The 26,958-nt window shown below is 42.6% G+C and overlaps 1 long non-coding RNA gene across 1 annotated transcript in view; it reads right to left on the bottom strand.

The window, feature by feature from the left end:
- Positions 1 to 4,606: 4,606 nt before the first annotated feature.
- The window catches only part of LOC146802141 (uncharacterized), a 73,092-nt gene continuing 50,740 nt past the window's right edge, over positions 4,607 to 26,958 (bottom strand). The window contains exons 2-3 of the long non-coding RNA XR_014967364.1: positions 15,313 to 15,410; positions 4,607 to 4,761 (exon numbers count right to left, since the gene is read on the bottom strand). This is a non-coding gene — a long non-coding RNA (uncharacterized LOC146802141). The remainder of the gene's footprint in view (positions 4,762 to 15,312; positions 15,411 to 26,958) is intronic.

Here is a 26,958-nt window from a genome sequence, read left to right as displayed (position 1 = left end):
CCTGATTAATGAATCATTATCACACCGTTGTTAACAGGCACATTTTGTAAATTTAGGACCTACAATTACAAACGTTACTAAGGATTCTGTATGGTCCCGTTATTTGTCAACTGTGTCCACTGGCGGACTCGGAGCGGAGGAGGACCATTGAGTAAGTCGTGAGGGGGTGACACCATGAGTTACCCGCACCGGGTGACACCAACCCTAGTGACGCCACTGTGTCTTGCCCCAATTACCTAAGGCCTTCACCCCTATTCCTTTAGTGGATTGTTATTTCAAGGCACAGATCGCAGCCTGGCTCGAATCTTTCTCAGATCTTCCGATAAGGACCTTGCCATCTCTGTTATTAGAGATTCCTTAAGACGTGCTAGCTCGTCACGGATTACTGCGAGAGAGGAGTACAGTTCGGTTAACTCATGCACGAACCTAGGAGGTGCAGCCTCAGTCGGATTTCTAAAATGTAAGTCCATTACAAGCCCCCTCATATTATCAAGTTCCAGCTAACGATTTTTGACCAGCCTAGTAAAGGTTTTTAGCATGCTCTGGTGAGCAATAAAACGTGGCGATCGGATATTGATTTGACCAGGGACCATCATCCCACCACCTCTTTTTGAAGAGACCCCGCCTCTATACCTAAACCGAGAAACTCCTTACGTTCCCACCAAACTGACGATCATTCATGGATGTTTTGAATTACTGTCTTTATTCCATCGTCAGTCTTGTGAAATATTTGAAAGTATATTCCTGTTCAGACCACGCTGTAAATTGAGCCTTTGGGGACATGCTTAGTATGGTACGAATCAAGTAATAAAATTGTTGCCGTATAAACGGTACATTTATGTTAGAATGATGATAACCCCCAAACATAGGATACAAAACTGGAGCTGATAATATATGGTTTACGTACAATAGGTGCTTAAAGAATTAGGTTTATAGCCTAAAGCAATCCATTAGTGCTGTCACATGACCAGGCTGTAAAAAACAGCAAAAATATATTCTAAAAATACCCAAAATTATTTCTATTTTATGTAGTCCACATCTACTACCTACTTCCCCACAGAAAGAAAGCCTACATTTCCATGTTATGGAGAAGCCAACGCATGCTCTTTGGAATCTCACAGATCTAGTACCTCTTTGAGTCTCTCTCAAAGGTACTGCTGTGTACAGCCCATGCTAAATTAGCTGGATGGCTTATAAAAAGGAAAGGATGACCCCGAGTCCTGATTAGTCGTCAAGGAAGGAACCAAAGCTCGCCATGTAACCACCAAGTCCTAGAGACAGAATATGGAGACGTTAGCGAACTGCAGTTTTTAGGGTGGTAGAGAGCCGTTTGACCACAGCGCTATTCCCAAGGCCAGACAGAGAAGAAATAGTTGAAAAAGCACCAGCTTGACCAGACGATGGATTTGCCATCAACTGGGTTCCCTTATTTCATTGCTTCTTTGCTCATTCAAACCATATTAGGAGCATCTGTGAGACCACCATTCCCACTGTGGATGCAGGTAACGGGAGCATCATAACATTGCAATGAAGACTGAATCAGTGCCCTTGATCAACTCAGTTGTGTTTTGAACTTTCATAAGTCAATGTATAGGGAGATAACACTTTCCTCAAGGTTTCTGTTTACCAGTGTTTCAATGGTTGTATGACAGAAGTACACATGCCATTACCACGGCATCATTATAACACATGCGTCTTTACCCAAAAATTATTTGTTGCAAAGGCATGTATGGTAAATTCATATTTGTGCTAAAAATGTAACAGGTAGGTATAACCCATATATATATATATATATATATATATATATATATATATATATATATATATATATACATTTACACACACACACCTAAAATTACCCTGGCCACCCAAGACCCAATACCCACTATAAACCCTAAAAATACCCTTGCCAACCAAAAACCTACACCCACCTTAAACCCAAAAAACTCTTGCCACTCCAAATCCCATACCCACCCTAAAAATACCCTTGCCACCCAAAAATCCACACCCACCATAAACCCTTAAATTATCATTACCACACAAAAACCTATAGCCACCATAAACCCTAAAATTACCCTTGCCTGCCAAAAACGCGATACCCACCCTAAAAATACAATTCTCACCGAAAAACCCATAACCACCCAAAAATACCCTTTCCATCCAAAAACCCATATCCACCATAAACCCTAAAAATACCCTTGCCACCCAAAAACCCATAACCATTCTAAACCCTGAAATACCCTTTTCGACCAAAAACCCATATCTTTTTTTCTCTTTTTTTTTTTTAAAGTTTCAGCACTCCGTACATCATCTCCTTGTGTTTGCTTTGTTCGCCCTAAGCAGGCTGGGTATGCCCAGACGTGGTCCCTTGCTTACCTTGCCACTGGATTGAAGCTAGCCTGGCTGATGAGGGGTTTTACCCCAAAACTGGTCCAAGGATGCTTGTTTCCGGTCCAGGGAAGACCTGGTTTGGCAGTTCGGGCAAGACTGTTCCCATGAGGCACAGGGTCAAGTCTGATTTCCATATAGCTGGGTCTGAACTGGGTTGGCGAAGCGAGCTAAAGAACGATGATGGATTCAACACAGATCTGTGACTGGGAGTGAGTGTCTAAAAAGTTTCAGCACTCCGTCCATCATCTCCTTGTGTTTGCTATGGCAGTTCTTACACAATGTATTCAAAGGACATTATTATTTTAAGAGGAGCATATTTCATTACACAAATAGTAAACAAGCCCATAAATATCATTAAATAGCTTAGGACCCCCCCCGCCCCCACCCCAAGAATTTTCGACCTCTACGGAAAGTGCAGGTGCGATAAATAATCTTAAGTAATGAATATCATTGATGTCACTGATCATGTCATGAGTGATGGAATATGTCAGGTCATAAGCAGTACATTGGGGGGGAGGGGCGAGTAATAGTTAGCTCACTAACTACAACTACAATTTCTAAGGTTTCTTTTTTCTTCTATTTCCTTGCGGCATTGTGCCAGGAAGCGCATTTTCAGAGTGGTGGAGAAAGGGGGCATGGCCTCCGAAGACCTCTCAGCAATACCACTGTGTGGGACTTACTGGCGGTAACAGGGGTGCTTGTTGGCCCCCAAGAGCCCTCAGCATCCAAGGGGACTTCGGCCCCCAACCAGCAGTGCACCAGGTGGCGCGTTTGCAGTGTTGGAGAAAAGGGGTGGGGCCTCGACGACATACAGGTCTGCTTTTTAAATTTGGGGGGCTGTGTTGCCCTCTTCCCTGGGCTGATTTGGGCATCAGGGACCCCATCCCCAGGGCCAGGCCTTTTTTGAATGGGGAGTGGGCAGCGCGGGCCCCTTCCCCGGGCCACTTTTGGCCCAGGGGCCCCATCCCCCGGGGCCCAGCCTTTATTTACATATTTTTATAAAATGGGAGGCGGGCCCTGTGGCCCCAACCGCCGGGCCAATTTTGGTCCGGAAACACCATCCCCCGTGGCCAGGCCTTTATGTATTTTTAAAAAAAGAGGAGGTGGGCCCGTGTGGCCCCCTTCCCCAGGCAGATATCAACCCCAGGGACCCCATACCCTGTGGTCTGGCCTCGCCGTTGGGGACTGTCGGGGAGCCTGAATGCCCCCGCGGTCCCTGCCAGCTCCCAGCTCCCAGTCTTATGACTCAGGGAGTTGCTTAAAATGTAGCTCAGTGGATCTCAAAGCAATTTGTTTCCCTGAAACAGACACATCTCCGCTTTCAGCAAGTGAGAGCATTTTTCTGCTCTCGCTTGCTGAAAGCGTAGCGTTTGCTGTGGCTTGGCTGGAGCAAGACAGAGCAAACTGCAATGTCCTTTGGGTGGGCACTTAGGGACATTACAGGAGCCAGCCCTGAGGGGTGGCGGTCCACAGGGCCATCTAGGGCTCCAGGGGAGGCCACGTGCCCCTCCTCTAATGTTAATTTTAGCCCTGGGGAGGTGGTGGTCCCGGGGGCCCGCAACGGACCCCCTTTATTATTGTGTTTGTCCCCTGGGGAGGTGGCCCTGGGGCCTCTCCTGCAGGCCTTTTAAAAAATCTGTGTGGTCCGGGGTGGTAGCGATCCCCGGGACAGCAGGAGGCCAAGTGAGTCCCCCGTATTTGGAGTGTTCATTGCCCCGTGGAGGTGGCGGTCCCCAGGGCTTTCCATAAGTCTAAGACGGGAGGCCCCATGAGCCCCCCCTCCTTCATGCCCTGGGATATCACACCTGTGAAATACTTACATTTTTATTGTGAAGGCATATTCGTTGTAAAATCTTGCGCAATAAAGAGGCATGCGTTGTAAAGCCTGCATGCTAAAGGCATGCAGGGTTCACCATCGTAATAAAGGCTGTTTCCCGTTTTTAAGCAATTCATCCAGTCTGTCACCACATATTTCCCAAATCTCTACCTCTACCCAAGAGTACTCCCCCCTCAATAGTCTCCATTGTCCCTTTCTACTACTCTTGTTGGGTGAAAACACCTGTCCTGAACAAACCCTGAAATAAAACTTCACATATAAGTAAATCAGATTACTGAATAATACTGAATAATAAACAACTTATGACCATGGTTAAGAATAGCGGAGAAGCCTATGAAGCTGGCTGTTTTGTTGATCTGGAAGGACAAAATGTCAATATTGGTTTGAAAATACATTTATTTTTTCAGAGATGCAGTGTATGCTTATGATTTCACTTCACATCATCTTCGTAAGCATTTACAAATACTGTTTTACGATAAATCTAGGTTACGACGAGGTTTCACGGCTGCTACTCGCTCAAGTCTTGACTGAACCTGTAAAGGAGAGAAATAACAAAGATGCAGGTTATAGTGACTGAATTCCAACTATGCTAGCTTAATCCAATTTTTCATGTACTACAGAAGATATACACTGAGCTGACTACCAAACCTTTTGCTACGCGGACTCTTTGTCTGACATAGGAAGTGTTCTCACCGTTAGTTAATTATTATTTTCCAAGACCATTTTCTGAAAAAACAGAGAATGGGCTAACGAACCGAAAAGAAATGTTATGTATGCCATTTAATAAATTAATTTTCTGTTTATGTTGGTAGCAGATATTTAGCACTTGTTAACAGTCTTTTCATAGAATTGATGTATTAAAAAGGGTCTGGATTTCAAGGCACTGCTTTTTCAGTCATATCAACTTTATGTTTTTTAGATTAAACCATAAAATATCACAAAATTCATAACAATAAAATACAGCATCAATAAAAATCCTCAATAAACCAGTAAAATATATGCATGAATAAAATAAACAGTTCATCATAAAAATCCTTTAAATTCCTCAATTTAACAGTGCTAGATGAAACATTCCACATGAAAGCAGGTGCGCTGATCTAAAAGCATTTGCAAGTGCAACAAGGCGGGTTTGATTTGAATAAAGTGCTTTTCTTTTAACATTAGAATCATCTTTTTTTCACAAATTCACAAAAAAACGGCAAAACATTCTAAAATGCATAGTATCCGCTTTCAAAACCAGATCACAATTACAGGGTGAAGGCGAACAATCCTCATACCAGCCCTTAGGAACCGCCACCAAGTGATGTATCATTTTAAGTCTAAACCTGGCCAATAAAAAACAATGACGAGGAGACCGGGCTGGATTTAAATAAGGTACAAGAGTTAGTGAGGTGAACAACATAACATGAGATTTAACAGATGGTTCAGCCAACTCCGTACATTCCCTTATGGACTTAGATAAATCCATGAAAGCTTTTTTTCTCCACGGCAAGTCCACCTTCACAAGCTTACCCAGGTTATTAAAATGTTTCGGTCGCCCTAATTCAGTTAAAGATCTCTTGACAAAAGAGAGCTAGGGAATTCTATTAGATCCATTCAAAGCAAGACAGTCCCTTATTGTCAAGTGATTTAACTCGGCCTCTGGCTATAGCCAAACCGAGATCCACTGTAGCAAGGGACCCTTTTCACAATATCGCTAAGAAAAACTAACACCCAACTCTTCATGAATTATGGGAGAAGCACAACTGTTTGGAAGAAATAACAGTTTCTTCAAAAATTGATATTACATGGATTGAAGGGGAAAAAACATCAGCGTACCCCAAATATCACTTCCATAGGTAGCAATAGAGACCCATTTTGCCTCATAAATATTTAAAATGGCTGTTAAGGGTCTATTGCCAAGTTTGGCAGCAAAACCAAAAATAGAAACAGTCCATCTAATAAAAACATTCATCTAGAAGATAGAAGAGAAGACCAGGTTCCAGCAGAGTCAAACAACAACCGAAATATGGATATGAGTTAACCTTACTAATAATGTTATCATTCATCCTAAAAACTCGAGATTTGGTGCATCAAGGCCAAACACTATTATCAGTGATTTTTTTGAGTTTGTGCTTATATCCAGAGAATCCATAAAAGCCACAAATTAGTTTAATAAACGTTCAAGACCTAATCCTGTTCTGGCTTTTAAAACTGTATCGTCTGCATACAACAGTGCAGGAATCAGACACCATTTGACATAGGGCACATTGTGACAACCCTCCACAAGAATATTTTCTAGTTGATTAAAATAGAGGATAAAAAGAAAAGCAGCAAGGATGCAACACTGACGGACAACGCTTTTTAGCTCAAACAAAGCAGAGCACTCACCTCCTTCTCCATATCTCAGTGAAGCCAATAAATCTAGATGAAGATCTTGCTAAAAATATACAATATCAAACAACACCAAAAGAGATCATAATGCTCCACAACTTGTCCCTATGGATCCTGTTGAATGAAGAACTAAGGTCCATAAAGACAACGTGTAAGGATCCCTTCTTGACCATGTTATATTTATTAATGATAAAATAAAGATTTAAGGACTGATTGACTGTCCCTAGGCCATACTGAATGTCATGAAGTACCTGATTCTTTAAAGCCCACAAGTCAATCTATTCAAAACTATGTGCCCCTTGACTGTAGAATCAATCAGGGAGATTGGACAATAACATGGATCAGCTTTATCTCCCTTTTTAAAAACAGGTGTTATCAAAGATTGAGACAAGGGACTGGGAGAGACCATGTAATACTGCTGAGTTGATAATAATAGTGAGGAGTGGAGCCCAGAGCAACATTTCAGTTGGAAACATATCAACTGGCACCCTGACTGGACAAAGGGCTTTATTTTTTGAAGCATCATTAATCGCCTCTGTTACCTCCTCAACCGTAACCTGTAATTAGAAAGCTGAAGGTGCATTAACCCCTCGCGTGCGTATGTTGGGCAACGGCCGTCGCAAGCACTACCTCGGTAGTGCTACGCACGTCCACTGGCCGACACGGCCCCGCCCGCGCAATAACTCACCCGCACCGCGGCGGAATATATGCCGCGGTTAACGAGTTAAGAGGGCCCGAGGTCCCCCCAGTGTCGTCTACCCTGTAATGCGACCCTGTAGCATAATTTGTGAGTGGAAGAGAAGCAAATTGTATTATTCCCTGACCTCAGTTGATGAAGAAGAATCTGTTGGTGTTGGGTGTGTAGGCTCTCTGTAGTATCCAGCAAGGCTGAAGATAGCAAGGAAGGGGAAATCCAATGCTTTATTAAATGTTGAGGTGACACAGTCTTTTCGGCTGATATCTTCGAGAACAGCAGAAACCTCTGGCTTAAAGGCCTGCCTAGCAGCGTTACAAGCTACCTAGCAGGTTACTAATGCGCCCCTATGCAGGGTAATGTATATTCTATCAGTTGTAATGATTAGTTATATGAACACCTGCCTGATATCCCGGTCTTCCTTTTTCTGTATCTGGCTACTGTGTAGTACTAATGGAGCAGGAGTTTACAGTGCAATTTCCTGCCTGCACTACTAGCTGTCTTTGTGGCCCTAGTCATTACGTCTCCCCACTCACTGTCTGTCAGATCTAACTTTAGTCTTCTACACAATCCGTTCTGACGTAGGGTCGACTGATATGTACTCCTGACATTCTGTAGACCATTACTTTTGGAGATCAACCTCTTTTTGCACTCTTTATTTGTATCCATCTTTCAAAATAAGTGAGGGGTCACGGGAAAAAAAACATCTTATGGACAGGTGCCTTTCACCCAGTGGGGCACTTGAGTATTATCAGAACCTTTCGGCTTCTGGCAGGCCAAAGTTCTTTTTGATCAGACCTATAGAAATATAAGTGTTAGCCCCTTCCTCCCTTCCTGCCCAGGGAGGGCCATCAGAATGCAGATGTATGTACATGGGTACTCAGTTATAACTAGCCTTCTTGTGTTTGGGGCTGTATGAAGGGAATGCACAAAGTATAGCTGTCATCTAGCTCGGACGTGTATTGGAGGCAGGCTGTAAGGTACACGTAGCAGTAAGAGCAGAGGAATGTCCACTTTCTAAAAGTAGAATTTCTAAAACAGTAATGCTAATCCAGCCGTACCAGTAGAAATGATTTATCATTACCATTCCAGAGATATGAAACAGGATGCAGCTACACCTTTCTAATCAGGAATTCTAGCTTAAAGGTATTTTAAGAAATTCTCAATGTTGGCCTATGAGAGAAGGATGCCTCACAGTAGTGAAAAACAAATGTGGGTGTTTCTCACTACCAGGAGAGGCAAAACATAAAAGTACATGCCCTACCTTTTACTTACACTGCACCCTGCTCTATGGTCTACCAAGGGCCTACCTTATGGTTGTCTTATGTGTAACAAAAGGGTACACTCACTGCTAGAGGCCCACTAGTAGCATTTAATTTACAAACTATGGGCACATGTAGAACACTTTACTAGGGACTTAGAAGTAAATAAAATATGCCATTGGGTATAAGCTGATGTTACCATGTTTTAGGGAGAGAGTACATGCACTTTAGCACTAAATAGCAGTGTTAAAGTGTGCAGAGTCCCAAAGGCAGCAAAAACGAGTACAGAAAAAAGGAGGGAAGCAGGCAAAATGTTGGGGTAAGACCACCGTAAGGCAATCAGGTCTAACAACATTCTTATGCCCGGGTATTGAAACTTGCTCTGTATCCTAGTTTGGATTAAATGGTGAGTAGGAACAGACTTTCCAAAGCTCAAAGATTCAGATTGCAAGGATTTGCAGAAAAAAAGTACAGTCAGAGCTCGATTCAGGGCTAGATCCATTGCAACAAGTCCCTATAGCAGTCTCTCTGAGCAGTCAGAGCAATTTTCTCTCAAGCTTGGAAGCAAGAATGTAAAATATATGATATGGGGCAGGTGTGACTAAGGCCAAGATGGCCACATCTCTGTGCACTCCGTGAGCCAATCCCACTTTGTTTGTTGTGGGGGTTGTTCTTCTCACTGACTTGGGGCCGGAAGCGCCTGTCTTAAAGTTAGGCAATGTGGCAGATGATGAGGAACAGGTAGCAGGCATTGAAGGTGTGAGTGGGAGAGTGGAATTTCATGTTCCTCCTCCCAAGCTAACAAACCAGAGAAAGACAGATGATACTTGGGGCTGTGCAGCAGTGGTCAGCCTGAACTTCTCTCATGCACCGTAGATTCAGGGAGAGCCCTGGACTATGCGAAGAGACAGGAGGTGTGGAGACCAGAAGAGGACTGTGCCTGTCCTGCAGTGAAATTAAGAAGCAGGAGGCATGTTCTGCATATGCTAAGGAGTCAGTCAGTTTGATCTGCGGCTACAGTGCTGTGTGTGGTAACTCATTGGTATCTAAGGCTCCAAGTGTGCCATATCAGTCCATGGGCCCCACGCATCCTTGCAGATTGTGTGCAATCCATCATTATGGGGGGGGAGACCTTGATTAACCTCAGCGCTTCACAATACCTGGCTGATACCGGTGTATGAGATGTCCTCTTTCACTGGGGATACTTTTTGAATAGGAATGTCTAATAACCGCTGGTTCACAAAGGTGTAGAAGATAAAAAGCAAAGGGGAGTTTTCTTAAACCACATTCCGTAGGCAGAGAAAAGGGGGCGAGGAGAGGGAGCAGGAATCTACAGATGACACTGAACTTTCAAAGCAGTTGCGGATACTACTCAGTTCCATTAATGATGTACATCTTGATTTGGATAACATTGAAGTTGCGTTGGGGACTGTAAAGGAGTAACTTGGAGGACGGTCAGCCTAGATGTTGAAGACAAACCAGATGAAAAAAAAATCCACAGCACCTAAAACAACTGAAGGGCCATAGCAGGGAGACACAGGTACAGTTACTGAACCTTCGACATTTATGAAATATGCTAAAGACAGCATTTTGAAGCTGGGTGCCAAATTTGAGGAGCTTTCCATTTTGGAGAGGAGGGAGTAATGTATGTTCCCTCATTAATAACTGAGGAATTAATTACCACCAATGGAGCATGTGACGACAGACCTGCTATAAATTAATCAAGGGTTCGATGGTAGGTGCAAGAAATTGGGTTACTGGGGTGTGAGCCCTGGTCAAACAGCAACCACAATCCTTTTCAGTGTAAGGCACAATCAAACCACAGATTAACCTGTTGCTTGGCACAGAGCAGTCAGGCTGAAAGTAGAGGCAATGTGTAAAGTATTTGTGCAAAATTTCAAACAGCAAAACAGTTAAAACACCACAAAAAAAATCCCACACCAGGTTAAAATAATCTAACTTAATTTATTAAATAAAACAAAACAACAAAAGTCCAATCAGTAGAAATAGAGTAATTAATTTATAAAGAATAAAGTGTAAAATAGCACCTGAAAGCATAAAGCGCCAACCGCTTCTATCTGGTCACGCTGGACTGGGTCAAAGTCAAAGGTTCAGGCCAGCCACGATGGAGCTCAGGTCAGATACAGTGCCAGACTAGGCTCATTGAAGTTTTACCTTCTCAAGTGTTGTGCCAAGAATCACGTCGGGTCGCAAGGAGTGTGTTGCAGCCGGTTGTTGGCTTGGGCGAGGAGCAGGCTGGACGCTGTGGACAGGCGGTCTGGAACTTGGCACTGGCGGTCCTCCACGGGCGGTCGATGCTGCTCTGCAAAGAGATGGTCTGGCAGCGGCTTGCGCTGATTTTCGGTGCAAGCGGCGCGATGTCGGTGCAAACAGGCCCGTTTGCGGTCACAAAGAGCCCAAAAGTTTGAGTTAAGAGCCCAGGAGGCACACCAATGGTCCAGGATCCGAGAGACATCACTTGGGGTCAGAAACTGGCTGCAGCTGGATCCAGGAGCTGGTTGGGGAGCCCTTTGTGTCCCTGAGGCTCAGATCAGGAGGCCAGCAGACTAGCCTTTAAAGTCACTCTGAGGTCCTTGGTTCAAGATGAAGTTCCAGGTCCAGTTCTTACCCATGCAAGAGTGGGGCTGGCTGCACAGCCGGGCAGCAGTTCTTTTAGAGCGGCAGTGTGATAGTCCTTGTAGCAGTACAGTAGTTTTTCTTGCTGGCAGAGTATCCACAGGTTCAGAAGTGTACTGAAAGGTTGGTGTCTGAGGTCCAACTTTTATACCCTGATGCCCTGGTTCTGAAAGGTGGGAGAAGCTTCTAGACAGTGGCTCTGAAGTGCATAGAATTTCCTGACTCCCCTGCCCTGGCTACAAGCTGCCTGAAGTGACACTGAAGGGTTGTTAGGCCCTTTGTGTGAAGGCTGAGCACAGAGTTAAGTGGGGCTGTGCTGAGCTCCCTCCACATCCTGCCAGTAGATGTTACAGTCAAGCTGTCATAAGCCACCTACCTGGATCCCAGATGATTTCAATGGGGTAGCAACACTAGTTCCTTAATCCTACCGAGACTTGCAATCGGTTTACAGATGGAGACACTGCTCCGGTGGCAAATCTAAGGGGGTTGGGATGTAGAGTGCGTGTATAGTCAAAGATGCTGTGGCTCGTACTCAACAGCAACACTGCAGCAGGCATCCACATCATTGTGATGAATGGTACCAACAGATATAGTACCTATAAACACACAAATAATAAGGCTTTTGTCTAGTCATAACTCTATTTTTTAAGGTATCACCTCACTGAAGCTTTTCAAATCTCAGCCAACCTCTTGTTTTTGTTATGTTTTCATTTGGATTATCTATAGACTCCTTCAACAAAGTCTTTAAAACAGTAGTGAGTATGATTTCAGCATCAAACCCAGAAGAAAATTTGGACAGGGTTAGCTTCCCCCAAGTCCTCTCTGGCAGAGCCCTGCCAACCGTATGTACAAGATGAACAAAAACGCTGGTTACATTTGTTTGCAGTACGATGTTGAGACTGAAAGCGCGTAGGAAAATCAAGTCTGTTAATGCGTCCCTCCTTTTCTTCTTGTTCCTTTTTTCCATCCAAGTGCAAGACTAATGCAGGACGTTCTTTGCAGTGAGGTTGAAGCGGAAGAATCAAGGGAGCTGGCAAGACAAAGTCCTAGAAGCCGGGAAACAGGTAAGTGGCAGGCAAAGAAGCTAAGCGAAGGAGAGGAGTCTGGACGGTCTTTAAATAAGACTGCTTTAGAATGTTCATAAAGGTCACATTCTAATTGTTTGCAACAAGTGCAGATAATTACCTTAATGAGGCTGTCTTCTAGAAGGTGATTTAGAATGTTCAGAAAGATCATGTTCTAATTGCTTATAGCAAGGAATAGGTGCAGATGATTAATTTGATTTGGCTGTCTTCTAGAAGGTGTTTTATAATGTTCACAAAGGTCACGATCTATTTGCTTATAGCAAGAAACAGGTGCAGGGGATTCATTTTATGAGGGCTGTCTTCCGGAAGGTTCACGTGGAGGTCATCTATGTTGGTTGCTTGATGCTTATTCTGGTGGATTTTCTGGATATTTCTATGGCTTCTGAAACCAGACCTTGCATCTGCATGGTAAAACATTTGTAAAAGCTATTAAACTTTCCAAACAAACAGGGGTCATCGGCTGCAGCTAGCTATTACCAACAGCATGTATTATGGTCAGAAGTCAGGGTACAAGATATTTGTTCATTCCTAAGTGTTGTGAGGAATGATATTAGTCATGCCGGTATATTTTGATAATCAAGAGAGGTGAGCTGTGGCAGGAATCCTGACACGGGCACACCTAATCCCGTTATTGTGTAGCTGTCTAGAATGAATTCACAAAGTCTGTCATCTACATCCAGACATGTGACCCAAGACACACTACAGGCACCAAAGGGCAAAGGATAGGAAAATACCAACTTTCTAAAAGTGGCATTTTCAAAATTGTAACAAAAAATCCGCCTTCACCATTAAAGATGGTTTATCATTAAAATTCAAGACACTGAACATCACAGTCACCAGCTTCCACTGCAAATTACAGATTATTACCTGTAATAAGGAATCCCAAATGCTATCCTATGGGAAGGGTAGGCCTCATAGTTGTGAAAAATTAATTTAGGAGTATTTACTACCAGGACATGTAAGACTCAGGAGTACATGTCCATCCTTTTAATTACACCGCACCTTGCCCTATAAGCTACATAGGGCCTACTTTAGGGATGACTTGAATCTAATAAAAGGGGAGTTTAAGGCTTGGCATTTAATGCCAAGTTGACATGGAACTTTAAAACTACATTCAGGCTGCAATGGCAGGCCTGGTACGTTTTACAGTGCTGCTTAAGTGGCTAGCACAATAGGTGCTTCAGGCCCACTGGTACCATTTCATTCACAGGCCCTGGGTATACGGTATATCACTTTACAAGGGACTTATAAGTACATTAAATATGCCAATAGGGTATAAGCCAATTTAACCATGTTCTAGGGAAGGGAGCTCAAGCATTTTAGCACTAGTTAGCAGTGGTAAAGTGCACAGAGTCCTAAGGCCAACAAAAATAGATTCAGCAAAATGAAGGAGAAGTAAGACGTTTGGGGGAAGGCCACCCTAAAACTGACAGGTATAAAAGTAGGTAAGTGTTTAGACCATCCTTGCTAAACCGCTGGATATCAGCAGGACAGTCATGGAGATCTTGAATTCCACAGAGTATCATGCCTATGCCCTACAAGCTGCAGTGCAAAAGAAAGTTCTGATAATTGGAAAGTCTTGTATGCTTCTGTTCCTAGGCTTTAATCCAGGCACCCTGGCATAGAAAAGAAGTCAGCTGCTTAGTAAGAAAATAACTAAAAGCCAAAGGCATAAAGTCAGATTAAAAGTGACCCATCAGGAACGAAATATGCATTCCCACAAATCAACATTGCTGTATCATTTCTTGAGCAACTGAGTGAGATGGAAGGTTAATGCAGAGCTGTTATGCCTACGAAGATGCAGGTTTTCACTGGCCAACAGTTAGGTTGGAGATAATCTAGCTGGAGGGAGGAATCATCGGTGTAGAAATGCTCTAATGTGTATCGCAGATTTTCTACTGTTTTGTCTTTCATCTTTCTGCTGTCCTCACCATTCGTCTCTGGGATTCGTCTAGTTTACGGTTCACTGGGATGGTTATTTAAAAGTTTTATCATATGTGAGCTCTCATGTTTATAAATGTTATGCATTATTCATTGTTCCTAAAGCTTACCTAGAGTGAGCTACTTACTCTCACTACTCGCCACACATATGCCTTTGCCTCAATCTTGTCTACATTCAAGTAACAGACTCAAGGAGTAGTTGACTCTACCCCAGCAAATACTGATCCAAAACCCTAATCTTTATGTTGTGCTTCTAACTACCCATTTCATGTTGTCACAGCAAGCCTACTTCTGAGTTTTCCATGAAAATATGGACTAAATGCTAGTTATAAGCTTAATCTGTATTTGAAAGAACAACGTTGTAATGTAAAACACGCATCACCAACGTGAATAGGCCTCGTTTGTAATACTGGATTGCAGAGCTATTGGCTTTGATAATGCTTTTTCCTCGAGTATGCTGCAGTGTAAGTGGCTAACTTGAAATGCTTTTCCATAAGGCATTTTAGGATGACCAGCATGCATGTGTGTCTGTGAACGGTGGCCATCTTGTGATACTTTTTCATAAACCTTAGGCGAAGGCATATCCAAGATGACCACAAAGCGAACACATGGTGGCCATCTAGAAAATGTTAAAGATGGCTGCCTGCTACTGGATAAGTGGTGGGGTGAACAGAGTGCAGTGGGGGTATGCAGCTGCCATGGGAAAATAAAAAGAGCAAGGTGGTAAAGTGGGAGAAGTAGAACAAGGAGAGAGGGGGAAAGAAAATAGTTCCCAGTTGTGTCGACAGTGGAAGTCTAAAACCATCCAATCAGAACACGGAAATACCGAAGTTCTTTTGGTCCTGGATTCAAAATAGGGAGGGAAGCCACTGAAATCAGGAGAAGGTAACGGAGATAGACAAAAAAAACTTACAAACATGGGGAAAAGGAGGACGCAAAGCTCACTCTCAGTCTATACTGGACACAATAGATTTGCTGCCAACAGAGAGCCAACGCTGTCAGTAGGTGAGACCCAACAAAGAATTTCTTACCTGTTGTTGCAACCCAGCTCTACATAGAAAAAGGTTTAGATAAGGCATTGCAATGTCTTACTTCATCAAAACTTGTATTTAACTTCTCAAGGGCTACATTATGTTCCAACATTTGCTTCTGGTAACGCGCCAGCACACTGCTTTCCTTTGTGACTTTCTCTGAAATTCAAAAAAAGAAAGCAGTATATGTTAATTACCACAATAAACATAACTAACCAATTGACAATCGAAAATAGACAAACTATACACTGCTTATTATGTACATCAGCTGGATGGAAAAGCATATAAAGAGACATTATACAATATTACAAACAATCTTTCGAATGATGTAAAAAAGCAATAAGAGGAAACCAATGGGACTGCCCTGAGCTTTTTTTATGTTGTAGAACTCCTTCAATTGAATCCACCAATGAGAGGAGGGCAGGGACTCAACCCAGCCTTTTCATCGACACAAGCCCTACTGGGATACGAGTAAATATTAAGTGCTGACATTTTAGGAAATGAGGCTTCAAAAGTCTATTTGTGGTGGTCTTTACTGAGTACTGCAGAGGTACAGACCACAAATCAAAGACCCCGGTCATTCTTTAAAGTGGACCAATAGCAAACGTATGACGATCGTCCCACTCATATCGAGGTCAAAACGCACACTTAAGACGTTGCCATTTTCTTAGCCCACTGAGAGTATGATAGTTTGAGACTGGATGGGGGCAAGGACCATATGCATTAGTCTAATAGACGTCTGGATGTCTTCTTTTGTAATTTGATGAAAGAGGATTGTAGTCCATTTTTTCAGTAAGGTCTCCTATGTCAGTCGATTATCAACTCAGAAAAAGAGCATAGGTGAGTGTCTCCATGGACAGAAGGCCACACTCTCAGCAGCAGTACCAACTCAGACAATCGATCTATAACCAAGATGTTAAGTGGGGCGGATCTGTCTTAGATCCGTCGGTAATTTAAAACGGACTTTAGAACAGGACCCACCTGGCTGATAGTCATGTCCTTAACTTTACAGGCAAAAACAGGTTTAGACTACATTCTCATTCAATCCTGACCTCAGCAGAGCTCAAAGAGAGAGGGTCACATATGTGTGATTTCCAATTTATGTGAAAGTGTGTGAAGGAGCTACACACCACTTTTGAGAGTGACAATGCCAAAGAATAGAAAATGCTGTGTGAACAGAAAGAGAGAGAGAGAGCACACATGGCCTGGAAGAAGGCATGGTGAGGAGGCGGTGATGTAAGGAAGTACACACAGAAGGAGAGTGAAAAAAAAGAGTGATGAAGAGGAAGGATATGACCTATGAGAGATGCAGATGGAGGATTTCAGAAAGACGCTGGGAGGATAAAAGGCACTCCCGGAAAATGGCGTGAAGGAGAAAATCTGAGTGATTGAGGTAAGTCAAGAAACAATGTCCATTCCTAGGCCGCCTTAGTAACGTTTCGAATTAAAACAGTTTAATTTCGAACTATTGACAACAAAATCATTGTAGTTGCTCATTTATCTGACACTTAACAATCACTGGCAAAGTGAGTAAGTCTGGTTTATTTTAGGTGCATGTTCAATGTCACATGATATACCTAGAAGCAATAAGAAGAAACTCAGAGGCACCCAAGCACTGGTCAGCTGGCATGTTGTGTGAAGTACAGGATTATAGTTCACATGTTTGAGGCCATGCCCCACATTACATAAGTCACACCTCTTGGAAATGATTCCTCATTAAGTGTTTCTCGCTAATCTCCTAACAGGGACCCCTTCATGTGTTATACTTATTATTGTATTATATTTATTCTGTAAAACTTGAATTAAATTTGTAGGCACATACTATGCCGCTTATATGTGTTTATTTTTGTAAGGCCTCTTCCATTCCATCAGCTGCTTCACCTGTGAACTAGAACATTGGAGGAGCTACTGAGTGGTAGGACCGAGTCAAGACGTGTGCTCTTAATCTGTACATTGGTTTTTCAATTTATAAGAAATACTTCTTGGAATACCTGGATTTGTACTCTACAATGTTGGCGACAAGTTGGTTGATGCACCATGGAACTTACAGAGGATTAAGCATTTCATCACCTCATCTGTATTTTACTTTCATAGGTTTCTGCAGTTGCAGCTATTTGAGCGATCATTTCTCCTGCATTGCCTAGCCTTGTGTATTGGGTCATTATGTCCCTGTGGAAACCCGATTTTAGAGTGATTTGACAAAATCCGCTTACTGCCTCACTGGTAACTTGCTAGCCGTTGCTATCTTCTGGCATCTTTTGAATCTGCATTTTTTAGACATTTATGCGTGCGGCTTGGTTTAGCTTTGTGGTATGTAACTCACATTTGCTTGATTTCTATTTGCTGGCTTTATTTGTTTGTTTTAAGCTGCCCAGCTTGAGTTACTCCACCCCATGGAGCATATCCTGTTTACTGTATTCTTCGACAGCGCTCACTTTCTGTAAACAGGCCTTTAAATCATGTTCTTATTTTGTCAAATTTGCTGTGCGCTTGAAGACAGCTCAAATGTCAGGCTCTGTCTTCCGAGGGAGCTTGGTGCTTACTTTTCTTTCTCAGACTTCAAAGTGAGAGGCTTTATCTGACAATCTGTGTGTGTGAAAGGGGTGGCTTTTTCCCTTTGATTCTTTTCATTAACTTTTTGTGCTTCTGTCACAGCTTCTGGGTTTTGCTAGCGACGGGACACTTTTGAGTACTGTGAACTGTTCAAATTTATTTTACTTACTTACTAAAGGCTTTTTGCTAGCACACAACAAAATTTAAATGTCTGTAAATCAACCGTGTAAATATTTCAGAATATATCAAAATATGAAAAGCACAAATTAAGCACTTTTTTGTATTTCTGAAGCCTGCTGGAAAAGAATAATTGAATACGATCAAAATAAATCCATACACTAGGTGATGCTGATTCCACACGTTATAGTTTGTGCGCTGTACAGTTTTATCAGTAAAACTGTATGTCTGTGCAAATGTAATGGTCAATTCAATTGATAATATGTTGTCTGTATGGCAGTGCACAACGACACCATGCATAAACCATTCTCCGACACTCTATGCCATGCTACGCTCCTCCACACTACTCCATGCCTCTCTATGACACTCCCCTCTACTTTACAACACTCTGCGCCACTTCAGTATAGGCCTCTCTACGTCACTCCACTCTAGGACACTCTACTCCACTCTATCTCTCGCCACTCTAATCCGCGCAACACTGTGCCACTTCACTCCTCTCTACTCTACTATACCAAGCTAAGCCACTCCACACTATGACACTTTATCACACCCCACTCCACACTATGACACACTATTCTACTCCACTCTACAATACTTTACCTTGCTCTATGCCCCTTCATTCTACAACACTATTTCACTCTACGCCCCTCATTTCTACGACACTACTCTCAAAACTTTACTCCACAATATGCCAATCCACTCAACAACACTCTACTCTGCGCCACTCCACTCTATGACACTTTATTCCAATCCACTCTATGACACTTTACCACACTCTGTGCTATGCCATTTCACTCTAATCCACTCTATGCCACTCCACTCCACTCTACACCACACCACTCCACGACACTCTATCCCACTCCATGACACTCTATCCCACTCTACGCAACTCCACTCCATGCCACGTCCCTCAACTACTTTGGCATGCTATGCAACTCTCTCTACCCCACTTTACTCCACACCACTCTATGCCACTCCAAAACCCTCCACGACACTGTTACTCCACTCTATGCCATTAATGTTTAGCCATGCTGAGCAGCAGCCACGCTAGGGTACAATATGGCTAAAACACATAAGTCAAGAGCTCTTGCATAGACTAGATCTATTGGCTTTGCCAATGCTTGTCCTTCCTATTTAAAGCACTGACCATAACTGAGCCAACACTACAGCCAGCTGCATTGGGGCTTGCTGGAGCAACTAGTGCTCTCTTTGCCAAGGCCACCTGCTTGCCAATTTTATCTGGAAATCCTGGTGTCATCTTTATCCTCCCCACCATCTATCAACAGCAGGATCCCCAAAAAGCCAGTGAACGTAGCCCTATAGTGAAGACTACCAGGCGGCACAGTCAATCCCTAACAGGAGTGGTAAACTTGAACATGATAGTGACTGCAACACGGTAGAAGACAGCACTGATTCACCAGCTCCTCCTTTATGGCCAATTGGCTATGAAAAATGATTGCCATTCTTTCTGTGCTGCAACTGTGCACCCATCTACTCCTCTTCTGTGTTGTGAAAGGGAAGAGAATGTGTGGAAGCTTAGGCTCCATTCTATCCATAAAGCTTTCCCAAAAGCTGCTTACTAAATGCAATATATACAAGAAGTGCTAGGTTTTTGGTTTTACCATGTCATACTTTGTATATGGTGAATGGGCAATATTGCATGTACCATGCTCAAGCTCCATTTTAATTGTAGTGTTCAAAGACTATTTTAGTGTGTTTACAATAAAAGTAAAGAAGAAAACAAAGGAGGGAGTGGAGAGTCGGTGTTCTACACGAACACCTGGGGTGGATTTAGCCTCCCCATACAATTATTAATAAACAAAAAGATCCACCCAAGGAAGATTGCATTCAATGAAGTTAGATCATGGGCCAAGTGTGTTTCCTACATTGGTGGGAAGCACATCGTGTTTCTTAAATACCCCTCACACACCAAAAGGGCCGTTGGTGTCATGCTTCATCATAGGGGTCTTCGCATCCCTCTACGGAACGCGGCGTGCTACTACCAACGAATACGTGGGAGCACTGATGTAATCGCTATGTGTGGTGTGTGAGGGGTGGTGAGAGGTAGGGTCAGGAGTGAATGGTAAGTGAATGTTAAAAAATACCTAGCACCATAGGAGTAAAAAAAAAATTAATAAGCCTTGGTGCCGGTATTATTTAAAAGGTGTGAGTTGGAGATGTGTTGTATTAATGTACAAAGCTTCCTGCGTGTGTCAACATGTTGTGTAGCGTGCTGCTTCTTCTTCAGGACGGGGACACAGATCCCTACCCTACTCACATGTATGATGTGACAATGTCAACAGTACCAGTATTATGTGTAGACTGGTGAAAAAAAAAGTTACAAAAAATGGGACACAATGGTCTCAGTAATATTAGTATAAAGGAAATTCCTTAGTTTCAATCTGTAAAGAAACACAATGTAGGAAAAATCAGGTTTGTAAGTCATATTCCAGACGTAGCATTCGTGACCTGTATAAGTGGTAAATACAGTGTCAATAACTGGAGCAAATTACAAACTATTGGTGCCAGTGCAGTGTCCTGTAAAAAAGGGGACAAATACAAGACGTACACACATGTAACAGAAAAAACACACACTAAAAAGAATTATGTCCCAGGATCATTGTTGCAGGGACTAGTGAGTTTTTTAAATCAAAAATCTATGAAAAACAGCCTAGAAAAAGAAAGATCACATACTTGTTGTTTTAGAAGCCAATGGCATCATGAGCCTTAGAACGAAAGGGACACTGTGCACATTGCACTCTGTGAAAATAAACATAAAATGAAATGAAGTAAAATCCAGAATTGCTTCATTACCTTGGTGACCAAGGTCTATGGGAACAGAACTGGCCTCTCTGAAGCGGCTATGCCGTACTCACATATACCAGGTAACTGCCTCGCATGAACGACCCCCTCGCGGCTCCGTCGATGTGGTTGTGCCGACTGGAGGGGATATTTATACTGTGCTTAATTGCCCATTTAATTCCCGCCAAAGACGGGGTGTACGTGTGCCCAGGGAGCGCTTCCACTCTTGCGCCGCTGTGAGGGGTGCGGGGACTGCCTTCGGCCCGGAAGTTGTTTTGCGTCCCTACACCCGGAAGTGGTGGGACGTCGTGTGTTTAGAACTAGAGCGCTCGTCTAAGATGGCGGCGCTGATCAGTGAGCGCTTTCATCCCTGCGCTACTGGTAGCGTTGCGGGGACTGCCATTGCCCCGGAAGTTGTACCGCGTTCCTTCAATAGGCGGTGAAGGGCGCAGAGCGTTGTTGAACTAGAACGCTCAATTGGGATTAGATAGAACAGCGTGGTCATAGTCAGTGCTCGTGTTGGAAAATAGAGATTATTACTCGGGTGCACTAAACCCAGTTAGAGACACAGGGATGTCTAATATAAATGTTTATACAAATTATTGTAGGAAAAAAGTTAATATTATCGTTCATTCATGGGCCATGGAAAATTATTGTTAGAGACCCTTATTGGTAGCGGCAGAGAAACAAAGAAATATTAAATAATAAATCAGGATTGTGAATCCATTCTCTGTGTATGAAAGGCCGGATTTGTAGTAAGGTAATCACATATTAACCTGTAAACTCTTCTTATTCAGCAGGTCCAAAATAAATTGACTTGTTTGTAAATCCAGCATTCCTGGTCTGAGAAATATGGACATCCCAAGGGTAGTTGGATCTCCCAAGGGTAGTTTGATCCTTATACTGATACTGGGTGGATGAGTGTCTAAAAAGGCCAACAAAACTGTTCTCAACTCAAGAGAAATGACTCCATGGTATTTTGTCGTTGAGGCCTGTTATGTTGGTGCCCAGACGGAACACCCAGCGTTGTTCTTTTTCCAACAGGCCACTTTCAGATTGTAATTGCTCTACGATTGTCCATTGGAGGTCATTCACTGTGTGTGTTTCAGCTAGAAAGTGTGTCGCCATTTTTGTTGTGCTTTTTTAACACCGGACATTGCTTTTGTGTTCCCCAATGCGGATTTTCGCTGGTCGTGAAGTCATTCCGACGTACTCCAAACCACAGGGACAAGTGATCATATAAATGACGTTCCAGTTATCAGTTAGTAAATTTCCTTTGTTCCCATTCACTGCCATTCCTAAACTTGATTCGTTTGCTCCTGTCGGCACAACCACATCGACGGAGCCGCGAGGGGGACGTTCATGCGAGGCAGTTACCTGGTATATGTGAGTACGGCATAGCCGCTTCAGAGATGCCAGTCTGTTCCCATAGACCTTGGTCACCAAGGAGATGAAGCAATTCTGGATTTTACTTCATTTCATTTTATTTTATGTTAATTTTCACAGAGTGCAATGTGCACAGGGTCCCTTTCGTTCTAAGGCTCATGATGCCATTGGCTTCTAAAACAACAAGTATGTGATCTTTCTCCTTCTAAGCTGTTTTTCTTAGATTTTTGATTTAAAAAACTCGCTAGTCGCTGCAGCAATGATCCTGGGACATAATTCTTTTTAGTGTGTGTGTTTTCTGTTACATATGTGTACGTCTTGTATTTGTCCCCCCTTTTTTTACAGGACGCTGCACTGGCACCAATAGTTTGTAGTTTGCTCCAATTATAGACACTGTATTTACCACTTATACAGGTCACGAATGCTATGTCTGGAGTATAATTTACACAACTGATTTTTCCTATATTGTGTTTCTTTACAGATTGAAACTAAGGAATTTCCTTTATACTAATATTACTGAGACCATTGTGTTCCATTTGTTGTAACTTTCTTTTCCACCAGTCTACACATAATACTGGTACTGTTGACATTGTCACATCATACATGTGAGTAGGGTAGGGATCTGTGTACCCGTCCTGAAGAAGAAGCAGCACGCTTCGAAACATGTTGACACACGCAGGAGGTTTTGTACATTAATACAACACACCTCCAACTCACACTTTTTTAGTAATACGGGCACCAAGGCTTATTACATTTTTTTTACTCCAATGGTGCTATGTATTTTTTAACATTCACTTACCATTCACTCCTGACCCTACCTCTCACCACCCCTCACACACCACACATAGCGATTACATCAGTGCTCCCACGTATTCTTTGGTAGTAGCACGCAGCGTTCCATAGATGGATGCGAAGACCCTATGATGAAGCGTGACACCAAGGGCCCTTTTGGTGTGTGAGGGGTATTTAAGAAACACAATGTGCTTCCCACCAATGTAGGAAACACACTTGACCCATAATCTAACTTCATTGATTGCAATCTTCCTTGGGTGGATCTTTTTGTTTATTTACAATAAAAGTAAGCCCATAATAGAAAAGCAGTTAAAGCACTCTAAAGGCATAGTGGTGTGATGTTAGGTCACATATTGAATTAGCCATCTTCTTTACCTATTATTCTTTTCCATAAGGCTTCTACTCGCCAAGAATACATTAAAATATGTTTATCAATTAAGGCCCAAGCTTTAAAAACATCACATAAACAAGTATTGGCAATGCTAATAGATTTGGTTTAAATGAGCTGCACCATACCCTCACAAAGGCACACTGCTCACCTTGCACATATACACAGTCACACCTCTCACTCTAAAGTTGCACCAGTACTTAGCTCGCCCTATAATGGCGCAGGCATCACACAGACATACTACTCATGACAAATTCACACAGGTGTGACCCATTCTACAAGCACACCCCATCCCTTACCCTGTTCTCGCACAGACACACACACACACCGCCTACTTCTCTGCCAGCAAGCAGACAGGCCCACTACTCAGCTTGCACCCACAAATTTTACCCTGCATGCATACCGGCACACTGCTCACCCTGCACTCACATAGGACCTCCGCTTACCCTATGCTCAAAGGCATACATTACTACTAAAGATACCTCTTCTCTTGCAGTCACGCATACATACCACTCACTTTGTGCTCATGCTGGCACACTGCTCACCCTACACTCAAAGATTCGCTACTCATCATGCACTCAAACAGACACCACTCACCTTACATACCTGCAAGCATACGTGTATACCACTTACCCTGCAGGCACACAGAAACATTCCACACTCATAGGAACCACCCTCACTCTGCACTTATAAAAGCATAACTCACTGTAGTCATACAAGTACTCTTCCTTTGCACTCACACAGGCATTCAACTCACCCTAGATTCATGCAGCCACTTTGTTCACCCTGCACTCACAGGCACACTGACCTTCTCATTACTCACACTGCACTAACACAGACATACCTCTCACCCTATACTTATGGAGACACCCCTCTCTGCATACCTCATATCATTCCACTCTAAGTAGGAAGCAATATCGATTTGATAATGGAGTGAAGGCAATCAATCAATAATTTTATTTGATTCAGAACTCAACTGAGGTCAACAAATACAATTACAAAAAAATAGAGCATGTTAAATTATATTTTTAGAAGCGATTTTAAAAAGGCTCTTGATAAGATTAGACAATAAAATAGTTTATGGTCCACGAAAACAACATACATTAATTAAAACAATTACATTTGTGCACTTCTTTTAAAAAAAAATAGTTTAAGAAACTCTTTAAAAACGTAAACAAGTTATAGCATACAAATTCATTAGGGGGAGACTTACACACCGTGATTAGATCTTGAGCTAAAATAGCGTTATATCTTAAACGGATTGGCTTTATGAATCAACGCCAAGCCTCTACCAAAGTTGGTTTAGGACAAATTAATAATACGTGAGAGAGATCTTGTGATCCGACGTTGCACCAGTCACATTTACCTAGAGACTTTTCGGTGGCGATCCATCTAGCGGAATATGCTTTTAAAGGAAGAATTCCTAATCACAGAAGAAGGATACAGCACCTTACTCTGTCCTCTAACTGGAACTGTAGATAGTGCTCAGGGGTTTTAAATAGTATGTTTTCCGCACATTTTTAATATTACTTTAATTGGATATAATATTCTTTGTCCCGTTCATAGATTATTCTCGGCATCATATGTTTTAAAAAGACATTCAGATGCGCTGAGAACCAGGACTGCAAAAGTGCAATAGTGCATTGTGACATCTCAAGTGCTTTTATGAGGTTCCTATTGCAGGTGTACCGAGCTGATTCATCTCTAAAAGTCTCCAGTTTTAATATATGCCTTAGTGTGGCTGGAACTGCATGACAGAGATTATAGGCCCACCTGATAATATTGGAGACAACTCAGGCAAAAATGCTCGTTAGAAAAAGCTCGAGGCGTAAAGCTTGTACGGGGACTGAGTGGGATACTTTTTAACAGTTTTCGAAGAATGATAACTTCCTTTACTTTAATCGATTGCCATGCTTTCATTTGTGTATATTCTAAGCCATAAGAGAGAATGGGTGGGATTGTCATGCTGTAGGGATTTAAAATGTCTATTGCCAGTTGAGCAATAAAATCTCAGTAGTGCCGCGACATGGGAGTCTGCCTTTCGCTCAAGATGTTGGAGATGGGGGGGCGTCTTGTAGATTATACGTAAAGATACGGCCCAAGTAGACATATTCTTTCCCTATCTTAATTGGGTTGCCTCCCAATGACCACGTAAAAGGCAGAGATTTTCTTCTTCCACTAAAAGGTAAGATTTTGGTTTTAGATATGTTGGGTACCAAAAGATTTTCTTTTGTATATTGGTTTAGTTCATTTCAATTTCTTTGCAAGCCAATTGGGGTACGATCAAATATGACAATATCATCAGCGTACATTAAGCAGTGGATATTGGATATTGTGCTGTGCTAATTTTGGTGGGGAGTTATCAATTTGGGAAAAACACCCCAGTGGATCTCTTATGTAAATGGAGAATAACATGGGTGCTAGAAGGCATCCCTGATTCAATCCATTCATCGTGGGGATTGTATTGGTTAAACCCTTTTCTCCCCCCATTTGAACTCTACAACATGTTGCTGTGTGCAGGGAGATAATTACTGTGAGAAGATCAGTAGGAATCCCTAAACTCACAATCTTTTTCCATAATGTTGGTCTGTAAACGCTATCAAAAGCCGTCGAAAAACCGATAAAAGCACAATAAACTATTTGTGAATTTAACGTTACATATTTGTCAAGGACAGTATGGAGAACTGCGATATTGTCCGAAGTTGAGTGTTTTGGGCAGACGCCAGCCTGTGTCATAGGGATCACGTTATTCGAGAATGTCTTTTAGATCAGTGGTTCCCAAACTTTTTGGACCCCCGGCACCCTTGACCAGTTAGCCTTTGGCCACAGCTCCCCATTATGTTACTTTTATTGGGCTGGTGGGGGATGTGAGCCCAGCCTCGGGAGTACTTCAATTTTTCTGCCTGAAAATATTTGTGAGGAAGCCGATGAAGGTATTATAATCATGCAGTCAGGGAAAGTGTGTCAGTGGTAGGCTTTGATGTGTGTGACAGGTCATAGTAAGACCTTTAGGTCAGTACTTCCATGTAGTCATTTCACTCACAAATGGGTTTTGAAAAACTATTGCTTTAACACCAGACTTTGCATATATTCCTGCTTGTGCACATGGTGCTCTGTCACTAACATATGTTGCTTTATGCTACAAACTGCATTGTTTGCATGGATGGGTAATGTGGCATTTCGGCTGCATAGTGTGATTGTATAGGTTGCATGATGATGCGTGTGAAATTCTGGAAGCATGGAATTGAGTGGTGGCAATCACAAAACCAGGCTAATGTGGCGTATGGCCCTGGATCCTGTCACCCACCCTCTCTCTCTCTCTCTCTCTCTCTCTCAGAGAGCCTTGCTAGTCTAGCAGGGAAGGAAAAGCAAACCACTTCACTGGTAGAGATATGCCTCCTTCCATTCACCCTCAACTAGTAGGTACAGGGACACCTGGTATTTACAACACTAAATAACACAAAATGCCAAAAGTGAAGTAGCATGTGTTACAATTTACTATGTGCAGCATATTTCACTGTGAATTATGGTAAAGCTTCAGATACAATAACAGCCAATACGGAAAGACACTGTCCAGTGCAGTGCATTACTCACTTTACCAGGATGCTG

The sequence above is a fragment of the Triturus cristatus genome, chromosome 8 (genome assembly GCF_964204655.1).
Source record: "Triturus cristatus chromosome 8, aTriCri1.1, whole genome shotgun sequence".
NCBI lineage: Eukaryota > Metazoa > Chordata > Amphibia > Caudata > Salamandridae > Triturus > Triturus cristatus.
The sequence above is the reverse complement of the archived record's forward strand: the minus strand, read 5'-3'. Positions and strand labels throughout refer to the sequence as shown.